Source organism: Neofelis nebulosa, chromosome 15, assembly GCF_028018385.1.
Source record: "Neofelis nebulosa isolate mNeoNeb1 chromosome 15, mNeoNeb1.pri, whole genome shotgun sequence".
NCBI lineage: Eukaryota > Metazoa > Chordata > Mammalia > Carnivora > Felidae > Neofelis > Neofelis nebulosa.
This window is the reverse complement of record NC_080796.1, coordinates 54,741,107-54,766,820: the sequence shown is the minus strand read 5'-3', so window position 1 is coordinate 54,766,820 and position 25,714 is coordinate 54,741,107. Positions and strand designations below refer to the sequence as shown.

Sequence of the window (25,714 nt, the reverse complement as noted above, 5' to 3'; positions counted from 1 at the left end):
ACACATTCTGTATGATGAAACTCAGCCCATAGGCCATACATACAATTATGTTCCCAGTTGCAGGCAGAAACTTCTTGTGAAATACTTCACATCAGATACACTATCAACATTACACACAACATCAAAATGAGGTTTTAAGCACAGTATGCAGGACTTCCGTGCCATGAAGGATGTGGTGGGTCATGGCAAGGCAACTCATACAACTGGGAAAAGCAGATAAATTACTAAAACTCACACCTCTCTAGACATGGAAGAGCTATGGGAACAATGAGGATAAAATATGCTAAAATCACAGGAAGGGGCGATTCCTTCCCAGGTGATGTTAATAATCACTGACTTGAGAATGGAAGGCAAAAGTGCTAAACTCAAAATCTCCAAAGGGCCAAAATGAATCTCCTCCTCTTTCAGGGCAGAGATAGCCTACCAGGTGCTCAAGGGAAAACCTAAGACACTCAACACCTGAAGAACACGGATAAGCCTGTTCTGAAAAATACTCAGATATCATGTAACTCAATATTTTACCCCTGAAAATATTATCTTCTTTGACAAAACCCCCAAATTTAGAAACCATCAGGCCAATCAAGATAATGAACACATATCTCCACCACCCCTAAAAGCTAACTTGTTCCCCTTTGCAACCCTGTTATACAAAAATTCTTTTTTCAGTTAGGTTGCCGTGTAATTGCCACATAACTGCAGATTGCTTGCATGTAAATGATATTTAACACCTCCAGCTTCACCTTGTTATCTTAATTAAGTTTCAGCAAGGCCCTTATCTTCCAGCTTTGAGTAGAAATCATCTCATTCCCTAAACTACTATTTTTCGCCTTTTCTACATAACAAATCCTATTGGCGACTGTTCTTATATAGGAAGTGATTCCAACATAGAAGGATGTCAACAGATATACCCTCACAGACGATCTCAAAAAATAAAAAGCAACTCTTTATAAAATACCTATGCATAAGCATTCAGTATACTATGATCATGACATTTTAGAACAAGAAGGCACTAATAATTGGACACAAATATTCAAAGAAACAGAAGTTCCTAGGCAAATTAGGCCCCATACTCAATAGTTCATAAAATAATTTACTTAAAAGGTACTAATCCCCACCACCACTACCCCCCCACACACCTCCTTGAAGATCACTTCTAAAGAAAATTTCTGAGTTTACACCCTCAATTGTATTGTGAATATCAGAATATCTCCCTGGAATCTAAACACTTTAATATTCAAGGAACAGAATTGTTTGAAACAAATCTTTTATGATCATATATTTTTTAACATAAAGACCTTATAAAAACTGAAGAATGATTTGTATAGGGAGCATCACATGAAATAATATAATTGATCAGGCAACAAAAGGTCTGGCCACAAGATACAGACAAGATCGTGCAGATTTTACTAGAAGACGTCAGTGGCATCATAGCAAATCTCTGGTGATGCATGAGTTGGCAATTCCCAGTTGTTGGGGAATAAAGGGAGGTAATAACTCTGTGTGTGTGTGTGTGTGTGTGTGTGTGTGTGTGTGTGTGTGTGTATGTGAGAGAGAGAGAGAGAGAGAGAGAGAGACTGTGAGACTGATAAGCTTTTTGAAAAGTTAAAATATCTTTAAACAATGTAGGAAGTTTCTTAGTCTGGAACCAAACAGTCCCAGACATTCAGAGAACATTATCTTCTACTGAAGTCTAATTCCTAGTTGATGAGTTTTCCTTTCTGAGAATACTCATACAGCTACTTGGCACTGCTTTCAAAGTGAGTTTTTGTGCCTGGTTTATTCTTGTATCTCCCAGACCGAACAGTCTGTATCAGAACTTTGTTAGGTGAGAAGTGACAGACTTAATCAGTGTAGAAGAGGAGAATAAGCACAGTGGAGATCACAAACACATAAACTTATGAAACAGGGCTGTTGCTTTCAAACCAGGCACTTGTATTTCATTTGCTCATTTAAAAATGGTGAGATGGAGGCACCTGGGTGGCTTAGTCAGTGAAGTATCCGACTCTTGATTTCATGGTTTGTGAGATCAAGCCCTGTGTTGGGCTCTGTGCTGACCGCATGGAGCCTGCTTGGGATTCTCTCTCTCTCTCTCTGTCTCTCTCTCTGTCTGTCTCTCTCTCTCTCTCTCTCTCTCTCCCCCTCACTGCCTCTCTCTTTCTCCCTCTCCTACTGCCTTTCCCGCTCATGCTCACACACTCTCTCTCAAAATAAATAAACATTTTCTTAAAATGGTGAGATAGCATTGCAGTCATAGTAGGAAAGAAGGACAGTAAAGAGGAAAGGAAGCACACCGAATCAATCATGCAGAGAAGCATAATGGTTACAGCATGGCAGAGCCAGACTCTGGTTTTAACGTTGACACTAATACATATATGGATAAACTTAACTTACAAATTACTTAATCTTGCTTCTTGTGTAAATTGGAAGTATATCAGCATCTACTTCATAGGATCATTTTGAGGATTAAATAAGTTAACACAAAGAATAGTGCCTGGCATATTGCATTATACAAATAGTCATTGCTATTATTGTTATCCAATATTCGTTTTATATTAATTTGTATTTAACATCCAAATAATTGGAGAGAACTAGGTGAAAATAAAATGATTTGTTGGAAACAGAAACCCAACTCAAATTGGACTTCTTTTAAAATAGAAATTATGCTCAGAGAGCTTTGGGAAGGGCTGTATCTCATGAAACACGGGACAAGAAGGTGCTTGGGTGATCCTTGGTAAACAGTGGAACCATAGATGACTCAAACACCCCCAGACTCTCTCCTTCATTCTTCAGAACAGCTTCCCTCTTTCTCTTTCTCTTTGCAAAGCAGCTTCCTCCTCTCTGAAACCCTGCTGGGAAACACGGGGCTGACACGTCAAAAGCCTTATGTCCTAAATTCTAGAAACTCAGAGAATGGTATACTTTTCTCAGTTCCAGTTTTAAAACCTTCCCAGGGAAGGTTTCCCATTGCCCATTCCCGAGGCAGCTCCATAAAGGTCCAGATGGGCGAAGGACAGAATAGCTCCAAGGACATGCCTAAGCACTCTTGAACATCTTTAAAAATGTTTTTACATAAAAAGGAGATTATTTAACAGCAGAAATAAACTTCTCCCTCTGAATCAGTCCCTGCCATCTTCTCTGCCAGGATCCCTCCATTGGCTTTTCTTCTCGAGCTCAGTTAAGGCTCTAAGAGCAAAAGAAACTCTCCCAACTTCCTGATACTTTCCCACACTTGGAACAGAACTGTGTTTGTGTGATGTTCATTTCTGAATGAGTCTTGCTTGTTGTGTATACTTGTTTGGTCTAGATTCCAAATCTAGATGCCTAAGTTAGAGGAATCTCATTCTTGGTTTTAACCACAAGTTTGGGTTTTTAAGTTGCAACTTAGAAAATCATATCATTGGATTCTTGTAATTGAAATGTTGTGGCTATGTATCGTAAACTCCGAAAAAGAGTTTTCATAAGCAAAAATTACTTTATACTCTGAAAGTTTGCTGTGATCTGTTTAACATGCGGGTATGTGTGTGCATGTGTGCATGTATTTTTTATGACATTCTCAGCACTTCTATTTTCATTAGAAAAACAATGTTTCCTTCAAAATAATTCCTGATATGCGATAGAGAAGACACTGCTGTTCTCTTGTATGTCCAGCTTCATGTGCGTTGAACACACAAAAGTGGTTCAACAAATAACTGTTTTTAAAAAAATTAGAGTGGATGAGTAAATGAATGATTGAATGGGGGGAAAAAGGTAAACTCTCTCTAATCCTGTTAGTTACAATTCAAAAGCTACCATGTCAGGAATAAGAGGAAAAAGAAGGGCAGTTGGGCAGGAAGGTTAGTGTTCTAAATTGAAAGCAACTTTAGAACCAAGTGCAGTGAGTGATTCTTAACTAGATCTCGTTTTGGGGAGAAAAAAAATAGCTGTATAAAACCGTAGGATATAATGGGGAAAATAATTCGAATATGGGCATTTAGAAATATAAGACAATTAGATTAATTTTAAGTAGATGCTACAATGGTTACAGAAGAAGTATTTGGGATAAGTAGGATGTTTAGTATTTATATTACAGTATCTTTACAAATAAAAGAGGAAACAAATACAGCAAAAGTTTATGGTATGTGTATATAAGGGAAAGAAGCTACCAAAAACAAAGGTGCATAAGTAGTTCTAAAAGTACTTTCAATCCTTGAGGCCTTTTGTTAGCAGGTACAAAATACTCCTTCCTTTTTTTATCCATGAAGAGAAACTATGGGCCCTTTCAATATGACACCAATCCAATTTTCCAGTATTTCTTAAAGTTTTATCCTTGATCTTTTTATCCTTTTAAACTTTTATACTTAACACAAATCATTCTTGTGACTCATTCTTTCACAAAAAGATAAAATTTGAGGCTGTTCACTCCTGTATCCTCTCAGAATATCCTCTACTCTCATCTCAACTTATCCTTCCACTTATGGCCCAAGTGAAGCACCATCTTGTCTGCTAACCAGTCTGTGTTGGAAGAATCTCTCACTGCCCTACCCTTCTAGATTCACAGTGTTAACACTTTGAAGAGCATTAGGAAACAGCTGGGGATGCTTCCAAACTGTACAACCCCAAAACCACACCTCAAGAGACTGGCATTCAGTAGGTAGAGATTAGAGCCAAGACATCCGTGTTTTTATTAAGTGCCCTAGGTAGTTTTGATGCAGGTGCTTCAAGCACTTCATGTTTAAACAAATGCTTGTCTACATACTTTGGAACTTTCCTAATTGTTTTGAGTGCATGTTTTCCCCATCATAGGTTTAACAACCTTAAAAACAAAAATCATGGGGCACCTGGGTGGCTCAGTTAGTTGAGCATCTGACTCTGGATTTTGGCTCAGGTCATGATCTCACATTTGGTGAGTTCAAGTCCCACACTGAGCTCTGAGCTGACAGTGAGGAGCCTGCTTGGTATTCTCTCTCTCCCTCTCTCTTTCTGTCCCTCTCCCACTTGTGCATGTGCCCTCTCCCTCAAACATTTTTTTTAAAAATCACAACTTATATATTTCATGACCAAGAATCTGGCAGGCACAGTATCCTGTATATACTATGCAATATTACATATTTGTTAGGAAAAGAATTTAGAGCTAGTAGGAAATTATAATCATTCTTAATATTTCTATAAATATTATCTTCGTTGATTTCTTTAAATATTTGAATTTGCTGTACTAGTTCCCAAAGATAAAAAAAAAAAAAGAAATAAAGAAAAACCCACAGTGCGTTTGTAACTTTAGGTTATATATATACACACGGACTGTTATTGCTAGGAGTTGTACTTATGTGGGTTTTTCTTTATATATATACATATATATATGTGTATATATATATACATATACACGTGTATATATATATATATATATACACGTATATATGTATATATATATACACGTGTATATATATATATATATACACATATATGTGTATATATATATATATATATACACACGTGTATATATATATACAAAGTCATAGAATTACATTTAAATCTAAATTCCATTTAAATCACACATCTTAGTATTTACTAATAGCATCAATCTTTCTCTAGAAGAGCTGTATATTTGGTAATCTTTAGAAACTATGACTTCTTCAATTATGGATGAAATATATAAAAATATATATTATATATGTATATTAATATGTTAAATATATATCATTTCCTCCACAATTGAAGAAATCATATTTCCTAAAGTATACCAATAATATACAGACACACCCATACACAGACACATATATACACACATATATACATAAATGTACAAAGAAAGAGAGGAGTTGACCTTAGCTAATTAACATATGACATAAATGTGGTAATGAATCTGAAGTAATTAGCCTCCTGGTATTCCACACCCTACGTGTTATGGGTTCAAAAATGTCAGTTAGCTTAAACACCAGGGAAAACTAGAGAAAGGACTGTAGACAAGTTGATATTTATCCTCATCTATCCATTTTTTTCCATGTACTCCCTATTCTTTTTTTTTTTTTTTTTTTTAATTTAGTGCTTTGTTCTACTCCATAGTATTTGTTGTTTGGTTTTATTTCATTCTTAGTATTAGGGCATTTAATGGGTATTTTTATGATCCTTATGCTTCCTCCTTTTATATCTTAATCTTTAGGAAGGACTGTAAAACAACAGGCAAAAAGTCTCATAGGATTAACATTTTTTTCTTATTTAAAAACAAATTTTTTTTAATGTTTATTTATTTTTGAGACAGAGAGAGACAGAGCATGAACGGGGGAGGGTCAGAGAGAGAGGGAGACACAGAATCCAAAGCAGGCTCCAGGCTCTGAGCTGTCAACACAGAGCCCAATGCGGGGCTCGAACTCATGAACCATGACATAATGACCCAAGCCAAAGTCGGTCTCTCAGTCAACAGCCACCCAGGAGCCCCACCTCCATTCTTAATATTATTGTCCCCTATCCTACATGACTATGAGGGTAACATTCTCTGTTTATCTTGCTTTAGGTTTGTTGAGTTTCGTGAACTATAAATTATTGTTTTCCATGAAATTTGAGGAAGTTTGGGCCATTATTTCTTCAAATACTTTTTCTGATTTTTTTCTCTTCCCTTTCCTTATGGAATTCCACTTCTGTATGTTAGATTGCTTCGGAATGCCCCAGAAGTTTTTGAGGTTTTGTTCATTTTTCTTTAATCTCCTCCCCCCACCATTCTTATATTTATGTAATTTCTATTGATCCTTTTTCGAATTCACTAATTATCTCTTACTCCATTTCTGATCTTTTGTTAAACCCATCTAGCAGTTTTTTAAATTTTAGTTACTTTATTTTTCAGGTCTAGAACTTAATTTTTATATAGTTACCACTTCCCTGTCAAGAAATATTTGAATATATTTTCTTTCAATGTTTAAAAAAATTTTTTTTTAACGTCTGTTTTTGAGAGACAGAAAGAGACAGAGCATGAGCAGAGGAAGGGCGGAGAGAGAGAGAGGGAGACACAGAATCTGAAGCAGGCTCCAGACTCCAAGCTGTCAGTACAGAGTCTGACACAGGGCTCGAACTCACGAAACTCAAGATCATGACCTGAGCCAAAGTCGGAGGCTTCATGGACTGAGCCACCCAGGTGCCTCTCTTTTAATCTTTAAAACATATTTATAATAGCTACTTGGAAGGCTTTATCTAGTAAATCCAACACCTGGGCCATCTCAGGGTCAGCTTCTATTGGCTACCTTTTTTTCCCAAGTATGGGTCACAATTTCCTGTCTTCTTGCACATCTTATAAATTTTTGGCTGAAAACTGGCATTGTAGACAATATGATATAGGTATTCATAGTGCTGTTTTGTTCTTCTGAGAATTATTGGAGCTTTATTTTCCTAGGCAGTTAACTTGCCTGGTATTTAACTAAAAATATAGCTTCCCCCTATGGAACACAGCCTGTGGTTTCTTACTTCTTTCTTACAGATCCCTGTAAGACTCCCTGTTGCCACAAAATTCCCTGTTAAGCCAAAACTTGGGGCAGAAATGAGACTCACTTTCTGTGATTTCTTGCTTCTAGGGACTCTTCCCTATTTTCCAGTTGCTATTCTGCATTGGGGTTCCGTATCATCATATCTCAAATCCGCCCAGCTTCAGCTTTCTGCCACCTGTGCTGTGCACAGTTGAAAATTGCACTCAGTTAAGAAAAGCATCCAAATCACAGATCTGGATCTAAATACTTATATTTTTCAGACTTCTTCTAGCGTCTGTTTAATTTTCATCAAGCCTCTTGTCTGTACGTATGTAGTTCAGCAGCCAACCATGGATTTGGACAGTGTATGCTCTGAATTTGTCTTACTTCTAAGTTTTGTGCTGTCCAAGTTCTCCTTTAAATTTCTAGCTGTTTCCCAATCCCAAACTCTGATCTTGATATCATTAGCTAGTAAGGCTGCAATTTATTTCCACAGCCATATCTGTGAGAGTTGGGTCTCACCCTGGGACCATAAGCTGTAAACGCAATTCTTACACATTCCAGTTACAGGTTTTTAAAACCCTGCCAGTTACACATTTCTGTTTACTTTAAATGCCTTCTAGTGTATTTATATAGATTTTTTAATCCAGTATTTTACAGTTACCTGCAACTGTTTTACTGTCTGCCTTTAACTACATTCTTTTTTGAGCTACCATTTATCACACATCTAAACGTGCCAAAACATGTGTTAATAAGTTACATGAGATACGCTTACCTAATACAGCAATCGCATTAGATTTATGTTAAGACTGAGATCGAACAGGTTTGCTAACTTGCCCAATGTCATTTAATTAATAAGTCTAGGATTGGGAATTTAACTCAGACCTCTATGACTCCAGCAATATCTTCTTTATAATCAATAATGGTAATTGTTTAATGCCTTCTTACTGGGTACCTGGCACAGTCTCAGGAGCTTAGGGTAATTCATTAATCAACACATTTATTCCTCACAATAAGCCAGTGAAAGTGATACTATTGTCAACCCACTTACAGATGAGAAAACTTAGCTACAGTTTACATTGTCTGAAGTCATACCGATATTAAGTGCTATTGCTCAGATTCACATGTAGGTAATCTTGCTCTATACTCAAGAACAAATTAGACTTGGATCCTATATGCTTCCTGCAATTGAAACAAGATAGATTAGATATACCTATAAAGATAATTGGCTATAACTTTTTAAACTGTAAGTTGTTATAAAAATGACATCTGTATCATCCAGACATTGACATTAAAATCAAGAGTATTATAAAATAACAGAATGTCAGAGCTATAAATAGTTATTAATATCAATTAATATAGATTTTTCAAAATCTTTATAACTCATTCATTCAAATAAATATACTTTAAAACAACTACATAAAGACATGTTTTTAAATATATAACAGGTTAAGGTTTTTTAAAAAGTTTTATTTTATTTTTTTATTTTTATTGATTTACTTTTTAAGTAGGCTTCACCCCAGTGCTAAGCCCAATGTGGGGCTTGAACTCATAGCCCTGAGATCAAGACCTCATCTGAGACCAAGAGTCAGGCACTTAACCAACTGAGCCACCCAGGTCCCCCGAAAATAGTTTTTATTTTAAATCCAAATGATATACTTTTATAATAGCTGAAAACTCTTTTCTAAATTAAGTGTATACAAAAATGTCAATTATTTAAATGTTGCTTTTGCATATAGTTTTTCCAAACACAAGCACCATCCCGATCATCACCATTACCACTATAGCATTTCTTTGGAAACCTGTTTTTTAGCCAGAATTTCACACATGACTTTTTAGTTGGATACTTAAATTCCACTATTAGTCATGAGTCATTCTACGAGTGACAATAAAATTGAAAAATTATTATTGTAATGTAAACTCAACAATTTTATTTAAAAAATAAACTCCAGTCACTTTTGAGAAAGCTCATTTTAGGTGGGGAAACCACTGAAATCAACTTTTCCAAGAGGTAGTAGTCTATGTAAATCAAGAACTAGGGAAGTGGCAACTTAAGTGACAACTTAAGGCAATTGCTAAATTTTGGATCTCCTAGAATAGACTCTTCAGATAAGTTTAAAGACTCCCCCAGGTGAGTAATCTGTTTCAGGTAACTATTTTCCTAATGTACACATAGCAACAATTTTCATCGGTGGAGTCCCCAAAATGACATAGTCACTTTTTCCTTCATTCTACCTGAGCCCATGAGGCAGATTGTGATCAGATAGATTATTTCCATGATTGCCAAATGCTTTTCATTTCCAACAAGGAAATGACTAAGGAAACTAGTAAGAGAAATACAAAGAATTATAACACACTGGAAAAGTGTTAGTTAAGCTTCTTGACCCAGTAGGCTCCACCACAAAATCAAAGCAGGAAATCCTCAGAAGAAATCAACCCTAGTCAACACTTACTATAAGTAAATCCAAATCAGATTAATTAGAGCATTTACTCCACGTAGAGTACCTCTAACCTTTGGTTTTATGACATGACATTTAAAAAGCAATAAAATGGGTAAGACCTTAAACTATGAGTTGGCTGAAATTATTTTGACCAATTCCATTTTATTTCCTGCCACATATCATTTCTCATTCTTGCAAAAGTAGTTGCTTAAAAAAATATATCTAACGGGGCGCCTGGGTGGCTCAGTCGGTTAAGCAGCCGACTTCGGCTCAGGTCACGATCTCGCCGTCCGTGAGTTCGAGCCCCGCGTCAGGCCCTGTGCTGACAGCTCAGAGCCTGGAGCCAGTTTCAGATTCTGTGTCTCCCTCTCTCTCTACCCCTCCCCTGTTCATGCTCTGTCTCTCTCTGTCTCAAAAATAAATAAACGTTAAAAAAAAATTTTTTTTTAAATATATCTAACAACATGTTAAAAAAACAACTATAAGCCCTCCAGGGTGCTTTTTTTTTCCCCCATCATCCAAAAAAATATAATTAAAAACCTTCAATTGCAATATTCATAAAAGAATCATGAAAATAGTCCTTCAAGCCAATACTTCCCCTTTCCTAGAATGTCTTAGTCTCAAAGGGTTCTCAATTCATCTCCACCGGGTAAGAGTTGTTGATATTGGTAAAATAACAAACAAACAAGAGTTCATTCCAGGAGTAACTGCACTTGAACCACAGCAAGAACAGACTACAAGTTAAAGGTCCTTCCAGATTCAAAGAAATAAAATCTCACTTCTGGGATGTAGACACTATGACAGAATAGTGAGTGAGATCTCTTTTCTGAGCAAAGAGTATTTCTCAGTATCTTCTTCAAACACACCATGTGGGTGCCACTCTGTTAGTCATTAGCCTGACCAACACAGGACCTACTGGTAAAATCTGATTTTGCTTTGGGCCTATTTGTCACTCTACTCGTGGTCAAAGAAGAAAATCTTGAGAATTTTGACTATTTCTGAAACATAATATAAACAAAATGAGACGGGAAAGAAGAACAGAGAAGCAGTTGATGGTTGAAATGAGATACTGGAACATAGTGCCGCAACAAAATAAACTGCTAAATTGGAACTACAGTACCCCACAGAGAAAATTTCAACTAGTGCTCTGGTAAACAAAAGTCACATTAGCCACTCTGTCACCAACATGTTACCAGATGCTCAGTTCTTATCTCATTACATTTCAAGAGATGTTATAAGTGAAAATATTTCACTCACTTAAAAACAGAAATCAGTAGGGAAATCCTACTGGCTGGCTTCATAGAAATATATTTTACAGCCAACTCAGCTGTAATAAATCTATTCTACAAAATAATATCTTTCTACCTATACCTTATATACTCTCATTACTATTCTTTGATTAGTAATATCACAAACTCTCGCACTTTGATTAACATTTTTCTCAAGGATTACCTCAACTGCCAGAAATGTAGAAATTCAAAGTCTTTCACATTGATACGCAAGTTTTGTTTGCGTAACTCACGGGAAAAGAAATGACAGCAGAGTCTAGAATGAAGTATATAAAAGCACCAGATGAAGTCTTAACACAACTCTCCTGCCAGCCTACCTGTTGGGTCACTTGACTTTCATCAGCTTTGAAGTGAGAAGGACACTGCCTAACCTCACAGACAAGGTATCTTGTGTGACTGAGCTCTCGACTGCTCTGAAACCCTGACACGTAGCTTCTGACTCAGTAAAAGTCCGTTTGGATGGTTTTTCTTTTTAAATTTTTTTAAACTTTTCATTTCTTTTCTGTATCATATGAGGGAAAGTCCAATGTTCTTTTTACATCTTTCTTACCAAATATAGCAAAACCATTTATACCAAAGCTAAAATGTACAACTCTGCCCACAGTCACAACTCTTTAACAGGCACACATTTGTTAAATTACCCTGCAGTGGAATTTCATAAAAGGAGAATGCAAATTTCAAAAAAAAAAACCTGTGGTAAATATATTTAGCAAAAACGCTTGAAATGATTGTCTAAAACAAAAGCAATTACAGAAAATTATTAACTTAATCCTTATGTATGTCACTCTAGTTCAAAGAATGGAAAAATGTATTGATAATCTGAAAAGTCATTCTTCTACAAGAATTAAGAAACAACCAGTCATTATGGCACACCATTTCTACTCCCAGATGGCATGTCAGTGGAAATAAAAACAGAATTCGTTGAACATCTGTGGATCCTCTTTTTTAAAAAGCAGCTTTGAGGAGCTAAGGGAATATTATTTTTAAATGTCATTTTAAAAAGGAGAGCATTTGAGTAAGAACATGTATCAGATTTCATTTTATTTATGAATTCTGAATTTTTGCTTTATCATAATGTCTTTCAAAGGGAAGTTGGGGGGCATTGTCATCGTCGAGTAAGGATTTCCTCTGGTGTCCTCAAATGAGAAAGTTTCTAGTCATTCCAGCAAGACTAACAATCAAGATTTTCTATCTGATGGTGAAAATGGAGATGGTTAAGGGTAGGAGAGATGAAGTTAGGAGCTTGACCAATCTCAGTGAATATAAATATAAATATAAATACGATTTTCTCCACTTTCCAGATGATAAGCTAATTTTTACTTATATAATTATTTACAATGATGCATACCACCTGGAAGTAATCCAACAAGAATATCTGGCATTTGAATAGAGTTAGTAGTCCATGTGTGAATTAATGGCACATCCACAAATAATGTAGTACTATCTAGAAAGCATTTTATTTTATTTTATTTTATTTTAATTTTTTTTTTTTTTTTGGGGACAGAGAGAGGCAGAGCATGAACGGGGGAGGGGCAGAGAGAGAGGGAGACGCAGAATCGGAAACAGGCTCCAGGCTCCGAGCCATCAGCCCAGAGCCCGACGCGGGGCTCGAACTCACGGACCGCGAGATCGTGACCTGGCTGAAGTCGGACGCTTAACCGACTGCGCCACCCAGGCGCCCCAAAAGCATTTTATTTTTTAAAAAATGTTTATTTAGAGAGACAGAGAGAGAGAGAGAGAGAAAGGGCAAGCCAGAGAGGGGCAGAGAAGGAGAAAGAGAATCCCAAGCAGGCTCCACGCTATCAGCACAGAGCCCAACAGAGGGCTGGAACTGACTGAGCCACCCAGGTGCCCCCATAAAGCATTTTCAATGCAAAGTGTTATATGAGAGTCTTTAAGAGTCTGTAATGTTTTAACTCAAGAGCTGAAATTAAATAATTAATCATGTTTGTGTATGTATAAATAATCTTGCTAAGATAGTTTTTATAAATTAATTATTTCTCCTCCCCTCTCCCCCACCTCTCTGACCCTCCTAAATAACCTAATGTATTCATTTAATTTGGAAAGGCATTTTGGCAAAAGTTCTCCCCACCCACCCAATTCATAGTCAAGCCCCAAGGTGAATCAGTTTAGAAATCAGACTCATGAGGGAAGAGTATTTTATCTGCCAGGGCAACGTTCTGTGCTATTGTTTATAACTTTTTGTTGATAGTTACCCTGGAACACAAGAGGCCACACTGGCCTCTGGGGAAATAAGATAAGCTTAATCATGCGTGATGAAACGCTGACATGGAATTGTAGAATATTTCAGTGATACCACAGATAATGTCCATTTTAACTTTCAGATAAATACAACATTTTGTTCCTACAGTAATGATGAATAGTAAGAGGTTGTAAAGAGACGAAGTAAACAAGACATCAAGGTTTTATTTGGCAATTGACACTAAAAATAGTGATGTACACAGACATTATCCCCATTTTCAATATCTTTGGCAGAGATGCACCGCTATGGGTTCAGGTCTTATTCATTCATCTTTTTTTCTTTTTTTTCTATCAAACAAAAACTAGACATTTATTTTCTTTTTATGAAAAAACACAATGAACTTGTAGTATATGAACATCTTTAATATTCATTTCTTCTTTCTTATCACCTTCAGTTTCAGACTCCTTCCTCTGTCCCAACACTACAGTGATCAAATCATGACCATAGAGACCGAGAAAAATATTCAAGATATTGGAGACTCCATGGAAACTTTTTTCTCTTGTGCAGATTGCTAATTCTCCATGGAAACAGTTTAATTTTTTTCAACAAACATTCACTGGCCTATGATAAGGTAACCATACTTTGCCGTGAAGAGAATTTTGCCTACAATTTATTGTATACATTCAAAGTCTATCATATGATGACATCAATAAAGTGCCCCAGAGTTGAGAATATCTCGCTATTTCTGAGGTAAAACATTTGATAACATTTTTAAGGCACTCATAGACTGAAAATCTCGTATCACTGAGGTAGTTCAATAAGTCATTTCTTATTACAGAAAAAAGTACACTTTTCAAAAAAATATGAGAAAACAAAATATAAATCCATGGTAAAAGTAGTCCTTATATGTTTCTCTTCAATGAACAAATATTTATTGAGATTCAACCAAATACAAAGCATTATGCTAGAAACCATGTGCAGAAGAAGGGAAGTGTCAGAAAGATTGAAAATATGCATTGCAACACTCCAAAATTCCAAAAGAATTTACAATGAGGGGGATTAAAATGGATGAAAGGCTAATTATTAATGTAAAGTAATATTATTTAGTGAATAAGAATATGCATTTGAATCCAGGTTTCACCAATTTCAGCTGGTGACCTTCATTCGAATTCTCTGGAATGTAGGGACACCTGGGTAGTTCAGTCGGTTAAGCGTCCGACTTCGCTCAGGTCATGATCTCACGGTCTGTGAGTTTGAGCCCCACATGGGGCTCTGTGCTGACAGCTCAGAGCCAGGAGCCTGCTTCAAATTCTGTGTCTCCCTCTCTCTCTGCCCCTCCCCACTTGCACTCTGTCTCTCTCTCTCACACAAAAATAAATATACATTTAAAACATTTTTTTTTAATTTTTTTTTTTTATTTTTAATTTTTTATTTTGGGACAGAGAGAGACAGAGCATGAACGGGGGAGGGGCAGAGAGAGAGGGAGACACAGAATCGGAAACAGGCTCCAGGCTCCGAGCCATCAGCCCAGAGCCTGACGCGGGGCTCGAACTCACGGACCGCGAGATCGTGACCTGGCTGAAGTCGGACGCTTAACCGACTGCGCCACCCAGGCGCCCCTGGAGTTTAGCTTTTGACAGCAAACTTTCTAAAATTTTTTTTTAACGTTTATTCATTTTCTGAGAGACAGAGACAGAGCATGAGTGGGACAGACGCAGAGAGAGGGAGACACAGAATCCGAAGCAGGCTCCAGACTCTGAGCTGTTGGCACAAAGCCTGACGTGGGGCTCGATCTCATGAACCGTGAGATCATGACCTGAGCCAAAATAGGACGCTCAACCAACTGAGCCACCCAGGTGCCCCTTGACAACACACTTTCAAAAATAATAACCAACATGGTAATTGGAGTAACTGATTCATTTAAAAGCATATGTAGATTTTCTAAAGTACACTGCATATGTATGTCTCCACCCTATCACATTTCATTTTCAGATAGATGTACAGGGCTCTTTGACTTTTAATGTAAAAATGGAAAAATTAATCTATTTTTACCCAAGATGCTTAACATATCTGGCCTACTGTGGTCTAAGAAGAGGATAATACAATGGTAAACAGAAATTGCTTAATGAGTCAACTGTGTGTCTGGTCTTGAAAAAAAAAATATCTTCAGTATTACATCACTCTGGCAAGTCAGCTATTCATCAGATCTCATTATTAGATAAGCATACCAAATTAAGTTTCATAACACTTAACCCAAAGTGATTTTAGGGCATACCAAAGATTCTTAGATATTTTATGTCTTCTCAAACATAAAAAATAAAAATAAATTAAAAAACAGTTTTTAGTTTTAAAATTCAGGGACTCTTAAAAATTTCAAATCCAAAACCTAATACAGGTTTCCATGTATTTCATTTCAGATATAAACTAATTATTTTTGTCTGTGGTTAACTAAAAAATATTAAAGCATGGCATGTATGTTCTTATATAGATAACATACTTAGATAAATGAGTGATTTTGGTCTTGGTGGAAATTCCTTTATTATCCTAGAGTAAAAGTTTAGTGGCAAGCATGGAGAATTCTCATGGATTCTCTCTGACCTGCATTCATTATTTTCTTTTCCTTCAGTATAGATGGTTCAGGACCACCCTAAAAAAGTGATATAAAAGCATATCTGAATATAGATGTATGGGGGCGTGTGGGTGGTTCAGTAAGCATCTGACTCTTGATCTCAGCTCGGGTCTTGATCTCAGGGTCGTGAGTTCAAGCCCCACATTGGGCTCTGCACTGGGTGTGAAGCCTACTTAAAAAAAAATAAAAACAAAAAAATAAACATAGATATATGAAAGATTTTATCATCTTTTACCAACGAAAACAGCCCTCAACTTCAGTGACCAGTGTTTTACAGATGGGAATTATAAAACCAAAAGTTAGAAATGGCCACAAACTATAGAGAAAATTATTTAGGGATCAGGTTTTTAGGTTTGTTTTGTTTGTTTTTTTTAATACCTCCAATCCCATGTGTCAGCCTCCTGAAAGAACAAGGCTGCCTTTTACAGTATCCTAGATCTTTAATGTAGCAGGCTTTGTACTCAGAAAACATGTTTCTACATCTTTCTTTTAATCAGTCCTAGTTACTCAAATCCATGTAAATTAACTGAAGTCAATCTGATGAATTAAATAATATCTCTAAGATACAAATGTATGATAAGTTACATCTTGGAAGGGCACAGGGACTAAGGGATCTATATTTTAACGGGTATGTTTTCAGACAACCTGCTTTAACCATTAGAAAAAGAAGTTAGCTGCTGACTGTAAAAACCAGAAGGGTCCTTAGGAAGAGATACTTTCTGGCAGAATGTTTTCAAATCCATTCATTCATGTGACATAGTCATTCTACCAGTAAGGTCAGCCCTGCATGAGGATAAAGGAATTCTAGCCCTACTTACTACCCAATCAAGCACTAGGTAAAGGGTCAACATCACCAATTCCTCTACGTTAGGACCTCTAAACACAGCTTAGTGGTCCATATAGGAAACACCGCTGTTCCTATTCTGTTTGGATCCACAACCATTTACTCAGCAGCCAAGGGCAGTAAACAAATCACTGTGTGAGCTGATGCGGATCAGCAGTTCTCAGTCCGGCTGCCTAGTGACACAATGACCTGCTACAGTGAATGTTGGGAAAAGGGGCAGAGATGCAATTAATACAGAAGGAATTGTTCATCCCTGGAAGCTTATTTTAGTTCTTCATCTTGATGGCCCAAATCTCAGCAAATCACTGCCACGCCTTGTGTGTGAACAGGTGGTGCTATGCAACAAAGGTTAAGTGCCACTGACTGGCAAGGTGAAAATAGTCCGTGCTTTCCTTGAGCACACAGCAACTATCATTCCTAAATGTCTCTCTACCAGCCCATGAGCGTGCATTGAACTTCAGTCGCACAGGAATTTGGGAAGAGCTTTCACAGAATAGCTGTAAGAGGTCATCCCAGTAGCCCTAGTCTTAAAACAGCTGAAATCAGTATTAAATAGTGCTAGATTAAAAACATCCTGAGTGCAACCATTATGATTGATAATCCAATTGTAACATTCAGCACAACCCCGATGTCTAATGTCTACTGAGCAAGTGAAAAAATTGAAGAGAGTGGGAAAGGAGGACTTGATGACAGCAGCTGGACTAATTAGATTGTGAATGGTAAACTGGCCTAGCATCAGGATCTTTTATGCAGCTGAAATCTTCCAAAGGCAGCTCAGTGGATGAACCAGAGAAAGGGCAACTGATTGGAGTTTGGAGAAAAGATGAGCCAGAAACTTCAGTCCCCCTCCTCCCACCCTGCTCACTTTTACCGGTTGCCCTGAGGCATCCCTTGAAACCTACAGCATTTCTCAGAGCAGCACTTCAAATCTCACCACGTCAAACTCCAAATTCTGTAACTGCCAGGATGAAATTTACCTGGATTGTCATTGCAATTCTGGCACATGCCATAGATTCAAACACATAGTAAGTGTTCACTCAGTAAACATTTATAGAATGAATGAACAAATGTAGAATTCTAACAAATAAACTACTCAAGGAAATGGGATAGATTTTTAAAGGATTCAATAGTGACCAACTTATCCTAGGATTCATAGAAAATTGCCTTTAAAAATTAACAAAGACATCTAAATAAAAATTCCTAGCATTTATATTTGGAGGAATTTTATAGTAAATAAAATACAATATTCGTTGTTTGTAGGTCTTCAAGTACAAGAAATATATACATGCACATATATATAAACACATAAATAAATAAATAAATAAATAAATAAATAAATAAATAAACTCCATTTCAGAAGCAGCTATGCCACTGTGCTTGAGTAGAATGAAAATTTGGATTCACCTCCAAACTCATTCATACTCATTGTTACCTTTGAGATTGAGCTGTGCAGTATCTATTATTCATTTAGAAAGTTATCTTCTCTGCTCACTGACTACAGCTGCTGAAGTGAGTGATTCACTCCTGATCTAGCTTTGTTCCAATTTCATATTGCCCTTGTGTTACTCAAAGTTAATCCTCAAGTTACAGGATACAGGATGTTTTCCCTAACCCAGAGCATTATACTCATGTTTCATTTATAAATGTTGATCTATTCATTTGAAGGTGACTCAAAGGCAGAACCCTCCTCGAAGATCTTCAGTGGCATTTCTTCTTTTTTTTAGTTTTATTTATTTATTTTTGAGAGAGAAAGAGACAGAGCACAAGCAGGGAGGGGCAGAGAGAGAAGGAGACACAGAATCTGAAGCATGCTCCAGGCTCCCAATGCAGGGCTCAAACTCAAAGACCGTGAGATCATGACCTGATCTGAAGTCGGATGCCTAACCTACTGAGCCACCCAGGCATCCCCTTCAGTAGCATTTCTTAATTAGAACAGCATACACTGAAGACAAGGAATTGTATAATGTTTGCTAACTTAAATTGTATCAAATTTATAAAGTAAATTTATCTCAGTTATTCACTGCAGACAAATGTTTTCTACAGCGAGATATACAATCAAAACCATTTGGCGTTTTGGATATTTTCATTTATTAGAAATAATGCAAGAGGGTTCTAAAAGTTTAATCAAACTTGTGCTTACAAAAGCACACAGTTATAAGACCAATACTCTTCACAGTTTAATAAAAACACTAATAGACTAAAATATTTTTGAAACCTGTGAGCAGATTGGGGAGGTAGAAAAAATGAGTTCTACTGGAGAATATCTCATTCATGTCTCAAGATTTATATCAGTTGCATTAGCTTTCATTTGATTTTAGAAATTCCATGAAAGGGAGTATGAAAGCCATGTGGACTGATTTCTACAGTTTGGTCATATGTTCAAAAAGCATAAGGATATTCTCAGATTAATACACTCATTTCAGAACTTTTAAATTCTAGGAATTCAAAAATTCACTGTCCCTCCTCCCTTGGAAGAATAAGTACTTGATAACTGAGACAACTTCTAAGGTTAGCTCAAGAAATATACCTGCAAAACCTTGAAAATAATCGATACCCCAGTCCTGTGACTCATCTCTAAAACTATGGCTTTGTTTCCACTGGAAAGCTCTGAAATTCTTCAAAATCTATTGTTCCATTGGAATCAGAACATTCACGCAATGGAAGAAAATTCAGCTTTCTATTAGCATCTGTGTGGTCTATCCACACAGCCAATTTTTCTCTGAATACCTGCTTTCTTTGAACAAATTAGTACTATTCATTTTTCTCAGGTTTTTTTTTTTTTTTTAATTTCAACATGCTCAGACTTCTGGTCATATCACACAAAGGTACAATTTAAAAAATACTCATATTGATCAAATTGGCTCTCTCAAAATATTTTGGCCAAAAAAAAAAAAAATACTTGATCTAAACAAAAGCAGCTCAATGAATATCTTTCAATGACTCTCCATCTTCTGACCGTCTAACACCACATTTCTACTTCTTCCAAATATGCCATAAACTACTTAAGGGCTAAGGAGATGAGAACAAAAAAAAATCTCAAACTTGAAATTGGCTTGCAAAGTTTATTGCACAAACTCTGTTAACATATAATACAATGGAAGCTGTGCACAGAAATAATTATCTTTAAACCCAAATAAATGATTAATTTTTATCTTTTCATTGCAGATGTCCTCCTTGTGGCAAATGAACTCAGTTTTTATTGTTTTTAAGGTGTTGGAGATTTTCTTTCTTTTTTTTTTTTTTTACAAGTTTATTTATTTTGAGAGAGACAGAGAGAGTGTGATTGGGGGAGGGACAAAGAGAGAGGGTGAGAGAGAATCCCAAGAAGGCTCAGTACTATTAGTGCAGAGCCTGACGCAGGGCTTGAACTCACAAAACTGTGAGATCATGACCTGAGCCAAAATCAAGAGTCAGACACAACCCACTGAGCCACCCAGGTGCCCTGGTATTAGAAATTTTCTATCCCTTGATCTTGGTGGTAGTTACAATGATTAAAATTTACATTTGTAAAAAGTTACAAGGCTTATCCTCAAGATACAATGTTTTACTTTATGTTAATTATACCTCAAAAGGATATGTTCAAATCCTAGAGCAGCTAGATCTTTGCAAAATTAACTTGGGTCTCAGTTTTCATATCTATACAACAATGATAGTAATGTTGCCTTCATCTCATGGTTATATAATTTGTGTAATCATGTGAAGAACTATTTTCTATACAATAAAAATTATGCTAATACCAGGTGCTATTGGACTTTAGAAACAAAGCTTAAGAGCATGTTGACCATTTCCAATTGCTTGGAAATCTCCGCATATTTGTAATTTCCTTCCTGCTTCTTATCTCCTGGTGTGGTAATAGGTACTACTCTAAACAACTCCAATACCTATTCAGCCAAGAAGAATGTGGCCTGGCACCTGTCATACCCTTGAGATCTTAGGCTGCTACACTGAAGGATCATTGCCAGACTCTGAATATTGGGCAGGGTACCAGGAACATTTTTGTTTGCCTTTTCAGAAAGCAAGCATTGACTTCCAGAGCCTACTTTTAATTATAATATGGACCTGTAATAGAAAACTTCTTTTACTCCAATGTTGATATAGTAAATGGTTCTCTGGGTCTTTTTCTTGTATTCTCATTCCTTTGTCCAAAAGAAAAAGAGAATGACACCTAAGCTGGAAGGCTACCCTGGTGACTACCCTGGTGACAAAGCTTGTCTCCCCTTTATTTTGAAAGTGGGAACCACTGTGAAAGCAATTTTGTACTAAATGCTAAAGATTATACTCTGTGTTTTAATATAAAGATTTGTAGTCACATTCTGATGACTAGTATTAATGACTTTTTTCCTCAAGAAAACAAGTTCTAGTTCCCTCAGCAAAATGTAAACAAGAATGTATATACAATAGAATAAGATTTAAGGAGAATTATGCAAGAATTTCTTCACAGAGAGCAAACATTTTAAACCAAATCAGTTTGTAAGGTAAGCTTCTCTTCAGTACTTTCCTTTGAGCAAGATAAATGTATGTTCACACTGCAGCCAAAGGCTTCATAGAACAACATCCACGTTGGGTAAGCTTTCATAATATTTTCAATGTGGTTTTCCTAATCATCAGCTTAAATTTATGAATTGACCATTTATGGTACACTGCCAGACACCATTACAATTTTCAGTAAATTATATGGAACTACTCTTGAAGCTGAGGCCAGACATCCAATCATCTTTTTGCATAAATACATTAGTCTCATCAAAGAGGAACTTTTAAGATCACTTTAATCAGCTTACTTCTTAACATATGGCATATTCAAAATATCTTTAAAAGCTATCTAAATCATTTTTATGTTTCCTCAGCTAATGACTATGGATAGGAGATGGTATGAGCTATACATACATTAAAAATTAATATTAGGTAATACTTACTGAGCCCCTACTATGCCAAACACTATGCTAAATTAGCTTGTGCTATAGTGGCCAAAGATCTGAGTGAGATCCATACAGTGCCTACAACCTGTTTGCCACCTACATTCTTCATCAAGAGTACTTCAGCGATGAGAGTTGTCTAACAATGTTGAACGCCAAGATAAAAAGCAGTTGGGGGCTTAAAATTGCAAATTTGAACTGACCTTCCTCCCATAGACTTTGGGTCCCACATTGTAAGGGATGTGGTATCGAGAAGCCTTTCATCAAGTTCTAAACTTTATTTGTTATTCATGATATTAATTTAGACCGTCTAAATTTTCTGAATTACTTTTCTTTAGGAATTCTCTTCATGTTGCTATGTTTTATAAAATGGAATCTCTGTTGTTCTTAGACCATTGATTAACTGAAACTTTCTTCTGTTTTCTTCATTATCTTTAGACCTTGTACTTATCAAGCCAATTCAAAACATGAGGAGCTGGAGCACTTGGGTGGCTGTCAGTTGAGCGTCTGACTCTTGATCTGGGCTCAGGTCTTAGCATGAGTTTGAGCCACACATTAGGCTCTGCACTGGGTGTGAAGCCTACTTTAAAAAAAAAAAAAACATGAAACACAAGGAGCAAAAGTATCTTAGTATATAATAAACTGAAGTGCAAAGATATACTAAAGGGGAGCTCTCAAGGACTGTCTGTCTCAGAAATGTGACATAGTGAAAAATAGAAAAGGAGATTGTGGGACAGGGAAGATGCCTTCTGTCTAACAGGATTGTTGGATTGTCAAGTGTTTAAAGACACAGAATGAGGAATATGAGAGGTAGCTAATGGCCTCTCTATGGCCTATAGCTTCTAACAGCTTCACCCAACTGGTTCGGAGCAAGTTCTCTGCCTGACGCCACACTGCAGTGTGGGCAGCATGTGAAAGCAAGCTGAGAGAGAGGAATGAATGAGAGAGATGCTTCCAGTAAGGACCTTGATGAGGATGCAAGTGAGGACAATGGAAAGTTATGAGACCCAAAACAGGAAGCAATGCTCCACAATTTTGAATTTGGTCCTATGGAGGGTTCAAAAAGGTTTAGGGGCTGGTTGGACAGTCACAGATTATTTAGCAGTTCTGGTGGCCTACAGACTTAATGTGTGACAAATGTACCCTAAAAAAGTTGGGCTTGTTCACTTTCTTAATCCAAGTTGTTGGTAGGAGTTTATCCCATGTTTTAGAAACTGTAAGTAGCTGGGAGTGACCATGACAGTAGGCAGTGTGATGGGAGAATTTAAGAAGAGAGTGTGCAGATACAGGTTCTTATGATTGGTTTTCATTTTGCAGTAGCTCTAAGGGATTGTTGGATTGGATTCCTTCCTTATATAGGAAAGTAAGGAACAGCAACCACCCACTGTTGCCTTAACAGAGTATTGTTCCCAGAACAAGGAAGGTGAATGAACAAATTCAAAACATGCTAAAGAGGGAGCTAAGGAGAAATTGTTAGATGTTTTAAAAAAAAATCATAACATGAATATTTCCAGTCTTTGCAATACATTATATAAAAATAATCCTGAGTCATGAAAATGACTGTTCATTAAACTTATTCTCCCAATATCCTGCTGCCATCCCTAAAAGATATAGGCCATTATCTCCCCAAAACCTAAAGGGGAGGCTAAATATTGGGATTTAAAACCAGAAAACTGCAAAAACTTTGGGGAGGCCATTAAACATTCTGGAAGTAGTCTCTATTAAAGGAACTGACCCATTATAATGCTTGTACATGATGTTTATGCTCAGTAAAGTAAGTGGCTTCTCCAAGCCCTTTTCTGAAAATGATAGGTCCTGACATCATGTAGAGTATGTGTAATAAAAACATTGAGGGCAAAGAACCAAAACAATTTAGACAGATAACATCTTTGAGACAATCTGATAATGCTTGTGTTCAAGAATTCCAGAGGCAAGAAAGAATGGAATGGGCTCATTGGTGTCTTCCCGCGGTTTCATAAATCTGTTGACAAATGCCAAACTTGAAAAACAACGTGAAAAAAGATGAGGTCAGAATAAGGAAGATAAGAGGATGTCTTTGGCTGTTACTTCTGGTAAGAGCATTGGAAAATCAGGGGCGCCTGGGTGGCTCAGTTGGTTAAGCATCTGACTCTTGATTTCAGCTCAGGTCATGATCTCACAGTTCATGGGTTCAAGCCTGCTTGAGATTCTCTCTTTCTCTCTTTCTCTCTTTCTCTCTTTCTCTCTCTCTCTCTGCCTTTCCCCCACCCATGTGCTCTCTTTCTCACTCTCAAAATAAACAAATAAACTTTTAAAAAAATAAAAAGAGCATGGAAAATCTGCTCATCTGAATTCTGGGCAATGTTTTGTGCCTGGTGACTTTACCTAAAGACAGAGAAGAAAGAAGGCCCTAGTAAACCTTTGATAAAATGTCCTTATGTCAGTGTGCTCACAAAACTTCAGAACAGATTTCTTTTACCAGCTGTGAAGTGTGATGTATTAAGGACAATATAATAATTTTGAGTTACAACTCAGTCATCTCAGAATATCTTTGGAATACTTGTATATGTATCTATATACTTATATATATACATATAGATATATGTTCTAGTGGTTTGCATATACATATACTCTAGTGGTTGGCCAGATGACTCATTTTTAGGCTAATATTCAAGCTAGACTGAAGGTGAGTTTTCAATATTTGGCACAGGCTTTAGTGCTGGAGAGAACTGGATTTGAGTCTCAGCAGTTACTTGCTAGCTGAAGAGTCTTGGGAGACAGGCATCAAGAATGGTGCCAAATTTTTGGTGTGAGCAATTGGAAGGATAGAGTTGCCATCAGTAGAGATAAAGATTTGTCTGGGAGGAGATGAGGGTTTGGAGGTGCTGCTTAGTGTTGACTGTATTTGATATAAGATGCCTTTTAGACACTTCAAAGGAGATGTTGGGTAGGAAGTTGGACATAAAAGTCTAGAAAGAGGTTTGGGAGGGAGATAAATATTTGGGAATTGATAGCATGTGTTCAAAGGTATCACTAAAGGAAAGGAGTGAGTAGAGATTAAAGACACATTCTGAGGCTAACAGGTTGGAGAGAAAAGTGATAAACAAACCTGAGAAATTATGGCCATGAGGTATGAATACATCAAGAAAGCTCATGTCCTAGACACCAAGGAAAATAAAATATTTCAAGGAGATGAGACTAATCACTTGTATTATACTCTGCAGTTAGGTAAAGCAACATGAGGACTGAGAAATGATGAGTGGATTCAACCACTGGACTATTGGCAATGTTGAGCAGAGCAGTTTTGGAGGAGTGGCAAGGATAAAAGTTGTAGTGGATTTAAGACAATATGAAAGGTAAGGAGAGAAACATTGGAGATGATGACCACAGATGAAGTTTTTTGGAATTTGCTGAGAAGAAGAGCAAAAACAAAAACAAAAACAAACAGCAACAAAAAACAACAGGACTGTAGCTGGCAGGAAAAAAGGGGGGAATCAAAATACTTTCAATTTCAATAATCTCCCTCTTACTTCCTGTGACTTTGAAAAAGTTACCTCTTTCTACCAGATTAAAAATGCTTTTCTTTTTTAGGATAAAGTTATCTGAAAATGCTAGTAAGTATTCTGCTATGTTTTAGATGCCATGTCACAGTATATAGGTGTACATATCGTTTAAAAATATATCAATTACCTGGGTGCAAGACAACCAGAAGTCAAAAAGATATAAAAATTCCAACAGATGTGAGATCTTAGGAGGATTAAACATCATAAAACAACCAGCACCTTTACCCAGGGAGCATTCACTGTTTGTGTGACCCACACATGTGACCGTACCATACTATTTAAAAAATCATATATATGGGGTGCCCGGGTGGCTCAGTCGGTTAAGCGGCCGACTTCGGCTCAGGTCATGATCTCACGGCTCATGAGTTCAAGCCCTGCGTTGGACTTTGTGCTGACAGCTCAGAGCCTGGAGCCTGTTTCAGATTC

The 25,714-nt window shown here is 36.8% G+C and overlaps 2 long non-coding RNA genes across 2 annotated transcripts in view; one reads left to right on the top strand and one right to left on the bottom strand.

Annotated features, from left to right (window-relative positions):
• Positions 1 to 25,714, bottom strand: part of LOC131496343 (uncharacterized) — a 368,341-nt gene that overhangs the window by 323,683 nt on the left and 18,944 nt on the right. The window lies entirely within an intron of this gene.
• LOC131496345 (uncharacterized) lies at positions 6,390 to 14,094 on the top strand. The gene is made up of 2 exons (XR_009254448.1): positions 6,390 to 7,102; positions 13,815 to 14,094. It is a non-coding gene; the product is annotated as an uncharacterized LOC131496345 (long non-coding RNA).